The sequence below is a fragment of the Mustela nigripes genome, chromosome 10, assembly GCF_022355385.1.
Source record: "Mustela nigripes isolate SB6536 chromosome 10, MUSNIG.SB6536, whole genome shotgun sequence".
NCBI classification, from domain to species: Eukaryota; Metazoa; Chordata; class Mammalia; order Carnivora; family Mustelidae; genus Mustela; species Mustela nigripes.
The window spans coordinates 20,992,977-20,998,976 of NC_081566.1; the positions used below are offsets into that span (position 1 = coordinate 20,992,977).

At 41.4% G+C, this 6,000-nt stretch overlaps 1 long non-coding RNA gene across 1 annotated transcript in view; it reads left to right on the forward strand.

The window, feature by feature from the left end:
- Positions 1–5,391, forward strand: part of LOC132026089 (uncharacterized) — a 40,866-nt gene extending 35,475 nt beyond the window's left edge. Inside the window, exon 3 of the long non-coding RNA XR_009406766.1 lies at positions 4,304–5,391. This is a non-coding gene — a long non-coding RNA (uncharacterized LOC132026089). The remainder of the gene's footprint in view (positions 1–4,303) is intronic.
- Positions 5,392–6,000: the final 609 nt, after the last annotated feature.

The following is a 6,000-nucleotide window of genomic DNA, read 5'->3' on the forward strand; positions in this document are numbered from 1 at the left end:
TAAAGAGTTGCCTGCTCTGTGTCCATGGAAGCAAGAGTTAAACAGGAGTATTCAGTTGAGGGAAACCTTTTAAAACCTTTTAAAAATCATTTTGAAATCTATGGTTGGAAGGGCTTTAAAGGTCATCTGATCTACCTCCCCATCTGCTCTAAGGACTCCTCTACAGCGTCTCTCACGAGTCATCATCTATTCTCTGCATGAACTCCTATCATGAAATGGAATATACTTAAATACCCATTTTGATAGTAGCCTTTTGAGGCATATTTACATATTCCCCTCACATAGTTTTAATCTTTGAGAAACATTCTCTTCAGTGTGGTAGCCAAATAACCTTTTCCTTCTAGGTTTCACCATTTTTGTGCAAAAGCACATGCTAGATACTATAGAGAGAGGAGAGGATTGAATAATATAGAATCAAATTCTGGCTTTAAGGACATTTCAGTCTAGTGGACGAATTTAGGCACAGGATGCACTTTGGGAGGAATAATCAAGGAAATTTCAGAGAAGAGATGGCATGTGAGCTTAACCTTAAAGTGTGGGTAAAATTTGGAAGGACTTTTCCAAAAATGGCCTAGAAAATAAGCAAAATTCTATCACATGGGAGAATAATGCAGTAGAATTCAGGTTACTTGCTTAAGGAATCTTATTTCCCAGAAGACAGAACCAGGAACTTTCCATCAAAGGACCTGGTTTTGGGAATGTATATTATTGCACCCTTTGATTTTTCAAAGATAATGTTAGTAGTTCTCTTTTTCAACAGAAGTTTCCTACTAAATCATATTTCCTCTCCCCAGAGTGATCTTAAACTGAATAGAAGAAGGAAGTAAATAGAGTTCCAGAAAGCAACCTTAAACCATATTTATTTTGAAAAAATATCCAAAGGAGACATTTTTAAAGGTACTTTTATTCAGAACTTTTTTTAATAAAAAGGAACAAAAAGGCAAGTAGCCCAGATATTGTCCTGTAGAATACAAATGCGTCTAAGAGGGAGAGCCTTGGCATACTTACTCTGCAGAAGTTTGAAGTCTGAGGTTTTTTGATTTACATTCCCTGGATGTGCCATATGGGTTCCTCATGGCCAGAATATAAGCTCTTTTGTTCATCACCCCCTTCCTTGGGCCAGTCCAGACCCAGATCTTCTGTGTCTCTTTGGGTTTGCTTACTGAGCGCAGAGGAGGGATATGGTCAGTGGCTAAGCCACAGCGTAGAACGCTGTCTCTTCCACCACTGACTCACAAGGTGGCTGGGCCAGCTCACTTCCCCTTCTGAAGTTTCTGTTCCTTTGTGTATAATGGACAATTTTCACTTCACTTCATTCCATGGAAAGGAATGTGTATATTTGTGAGTATTTTTTGAAACAAGAATGGAAAGGAGAGTAGGCAAAGCACAGAATTACTTTCAATTCTATTACTGTTGCACCAACAACACCCATGGGATAGCCCATCAGGGATAAAAACAGCTTTCTCAATGTTGGCTTGTTTATTGCAGGGTAAGAATGAAATCTTAGGCTAACCAACTTATATTCCCATGTTGACTCACTTCCTTACCTTCCTCCTAGCTGCTAGAGCAATAGGGCCAGTTGCCAAAGGGCTTATTTTGCCTTCCCCAACCAGGGTTGCTCTTTTGCCCTTGAGTTCAGTCCACAAGCTAGATTCTTACTCTTCTACAGATACAGAGGTGCATTGCTTTCTGCAATAGGCTCTTTATAGGATGAGTGTGGTGAATAGTAAATATCTTCAAACAAATCAGATTTCTCTCCTAGTTGGATTTATTATTTCAGAAGAGTTTCTTCTTTGTTTTGAGTTGACTTCTTAGGAAGAGCATAGGAATAAGAAATAGATTAAGCTACCTGTTCTGGTTGTGTCTGTAATTAACTATGTGACTTTGGACAAATAGCACTCTAAAGTCTTGCTAGTTTATGATCTGGCCACGTGGAGTGTCAGTTTTGCCATGTCTAATATTTTGGATTCAGATTAGGTGGTTTTTACAGTCTAACTATGGAATTCTCTAACAATTTCAGCCATCTATAATACTGTTACTTTAAATGTCTTGTTTTTAGTCTTTTCTTAAGGAATTTATGATAATTATTAACTCTTGAGAATTAATTCAAAAGATGAACGTATGAAAGTTAAATAAGCTTGCATTTTACAAGCAGGCTTCCTATTTAAAATTGTAACTTAAAAAAAAAAGATTTTATTTATTTATTTTATTTGAGAGACAGGAAGAGAGAGCAGGAGTGTGAGCAGGGTTCGGGGCAGAAGGAAAGAGAGAGACTCAAGCAGACTCCGAGCTGAGCATGGAACCTGATCCAGAGCTTGATCTCAAGACCCTGAGATCATGACCTGAGCTGAAATCAAGAGTAAATCACTTAACTGACTGAGCCACCCAGATGCCCTGTAACTTGTCTTTTCTAGCAAAACATTGGACCATATATTTTTAGCAGTTTGATACATGTTTTGCACATGGGCCACCTGCTTAGCTCTCCAGTCAACGGACTCCATTGCTCTCCATGCTCAGTTCCGTAGTGATTTGTATACCTGTGGCTTTAGATTCCAAGTCTTCATCAGTTCCAGTAGATTTACATATCCAGCCCAGGCTTCTCTCCTAAAATCCAGACTCGTATTCTAACATCAGTGACATCCTCATTTGAATTTCTAGTAGGAACCTCAGACTGAACGTGTCCAACACAGAATGCCTCCTGTCTGCTGCCTCCCAAAATACCCCCCACACCCCCTGCTGCTCCCCATCACTGTTGGAGCGACTTAGACCTTCCACATGCTCACGCAACAGTTTGGATGTCATCCTTACCACCTCTCCTCCTCTCACGGTTCACTGTCTCCTAATTGGTCTCCCTGCTTTCTGCCCCCATTCTTTTATGAATCATTTTCCAAACAGCAGCCAGTGCAGTCCATTTACAAATGAAGTCAGAACTCGTGTCACTGGTCTGCCCAAAGCTCCTTAACTTATCTGAGTTAGTAATTGATTCTTGATCACTCAGAGCACAGGCAGAAACTCAGGCCATGGTATCCTTTTCGATTTCATCTCTGGCCCCCCCCTCCCCCAAGCTCACTAGTCCCTGCCACGTCTCTCTCCCTGGAGCTTGCCAGATGTGTCGGTCCCTGAGCCTTTACATTTGCTGTTTCCTGCCCTGCGATGTTTTTCCCATAGATAATCCTCAAAGCTCCTGCCTTGTCTTGCCCAGGTTTTTGTTCAAATGTTATATTCTTATTGTATTCTTCCCTGAACTTCTTCCCTGCCCTGCCCTCAATTCCCCATGCCCTGCCCCTGCTTTCTCCTATCACCTTTTTCTGACCTTTTTCTCCATAGTTCTTGTCACTACAAAATACCGGGTTTCTCTGCGTTGGCACTTTTTTTTTTTTTTTTAAAGACTTTATTTATTCATTTGAGAGAGAAAGAGAGCATGATCAGGAGGAACAGAAGGCAAAGGGAGAGGGAGAAGCAGGCTCCCTGCTGAGCAAGGAGCCTGACTCTGGGCTGATCACAGGATCCTGGGATTATGACCTGAGTGGAAAGGAGACACTTAACCAACTGAACCACTCAGGTGCCCCACCATCTTGGCACTATTGACATTTTGGAATGATTCTTTGTTGTTGGGGATTACTCTGTGCTTTGTAGGATGTTTAGAAGCATCCCTGGCTTCTTACCCACTAAATACTAGCAACTCTTTTCTTCTTCCCAGTTGTGACAACCAAAAATATCTCCAGACATTGCCAAATGTCTCCTGGGGAGAAAAATCATCCCTGGTTGAGAACAGCTCATCTAATACGATATGTGTTTTTCCTATTTATTCACCTCCCTTTTCTACTGCTAGAATATAACCTCCATGAGAACAGTGATTTTTGTCTCTGTTCACTGCACTACTGCGAGTGCCCAGAATAGTAAGTGCTTAGCAAATATCTAATGAATGAATGAATGAATGGACTCCTACCTCATGCCTCCGTCCTCACTAAGCTGTAGTCATACTAGCCTTTCTTCTGCCTCTTGTACATCCTGAACTCATTCTCACCTTCCTGTCTTTTTCTTTTAGTTTCTGCTTCTGGAAAGCCCTATCGACACATCATCACATAGGGGTGGACCCCAGCTTGTTACTTAGGTCCCTACTCAAATGTAACTTGCTCAGAGAAGCCTTCCCTGAGGACTCTCCCTGCCTGCCAGAGATACTGTGTATCATGTTACTGTGATTAATTTCTTCATTACATTTATCTCTGTAATTATTTGTTTTATGTAGGTTGAATTATTCTTTGTTTACATGGTGAATTTCTGTTTTTCTCTCTCTTACAAGGATGCTCTCTGAGCCCTCAACCTTATCTGCTTTATTTATCATGGCAGCCCCCTAATGAAAACAGTTCCAGGCCGAGAGTTCGTGTGCTGATTGAATGAATAAGCCTATCTCCTAAGCAATTTCAGCATGGAAGAGATTCTCAGTAGTTAGAAGTGAAGGGTGCTATGTCTGTCAGGGTTCAGTTGCAAAGAATAGAATCCATTTTAGCCACCTTAAGCAGAAAGGGATTAACTGTAGCATGTGGTTTACGGAATCCCTGAGAGGGCTGAAGAAACAACCTCCAGGTTGGGCTTTCAAGAACAACCTGGAAAGCCACACACTGACTGAGCCCCCAAGGGAGCATTCAGGAGCCCTCTCTCCTGCCGGACCAGGAAGCTGAAGTGTCCTCTGCTGGCTCTGAGACCCAACCATGACTGCCAGGATCACGAAGTTAGCATGAGAAGGTCAGCACTGTCAGGAGCTGTCAAGATTGGGAAACTGCCCCGGAAAAACCAGGTACTGTCATCTCTGCGTTGGCCAAAAGAAAGAGCAAAACGACCAATGCTTCTGCTTTGGCTTCCCTGATCTCCCGGCTCTTGTGCTTCTGATTAGTGGGACAAATTAAAACTAAAACCCTGGCTGCTGACAGGTCTGGGAGATGTGGATTTTTGCTCTCCAGTTTCTGCAGCCCAAGAAGGCATTTTGGGACGCTGAGGACGGGCCACCTAGAACACAGGTATGGTGCTATGGAAGGATGGAGAGATGAGTGATAAAAAAGTAAATGAATCTTCAAGTTTATATCTGCCAGGAAATACGTATTCATACTAAAAAAACAGCCGAATAATCGAGAGTCCCTTGTAGGTAGTACTGATCAGTAGCATTTACACGACTTCAGAAATAATTACTTTTCCCCAATGATGTGCAGCATGTCTGTGACCACAAGTAGCATGGCGGCCCTGAAGCAGCAGTCTCAGACGAACCAAGGTCAATAAAACCATGATCCGAGATCTCCTGGAGGTCAGAGCAGTTTATAGCTTACAGCTCGAAAAGTGTGAGATTGTTTAGCCTGAGCACTGACTTTCATAGCTGGCCATGTACATTTATTTCTACTTTAGAGCACTGGTTTAAACTTAAGTCTTAGAAAAGGCTTAAATTGCATAGAATCTCGATTGGCAATTTTTATGTTGGCTAAGCTAAAATACTTGACTTGATTTCTTTTTTATTATTTGACATCTATAAAGGTTTCTTTATTTGAATAGATCTATTTTTGTAAGATTACTGTGAACCTCATTCATCTTACACCACCGAGTGGTTATATATTATTTAATTCATTTTATTGGAAGAATAAAACCCACACAGTCTTCTATTCTTAACTTTCCATCTGCATGCTTTTCAATATTTAAAACCTAATTGCAATGATACATGGTTTATCTGTTTTACACACTTAAAAATCTAACTCTAAACAGAATTAGTATGAAGTTATAACTGGGGGGCCATTAAAAAATATAGAGATACAGGGGTGCCTGGGTGGCTGAATGGGTTGAGCCTCTGCCTTCAGCTCAGGTCATGTTCTCAGGGTCCTGGGATCAAGTCCCGCATCAGGCTCTCTGCTCAGCTGCGAGCCTGCTTCCCTCTCTCACTCTCTTCCTCTCTGCCTACTTGTGATCTCTGTCTTTCAAATAAATAAATAACATCTTTAAAAAAAAAATAGAGATACA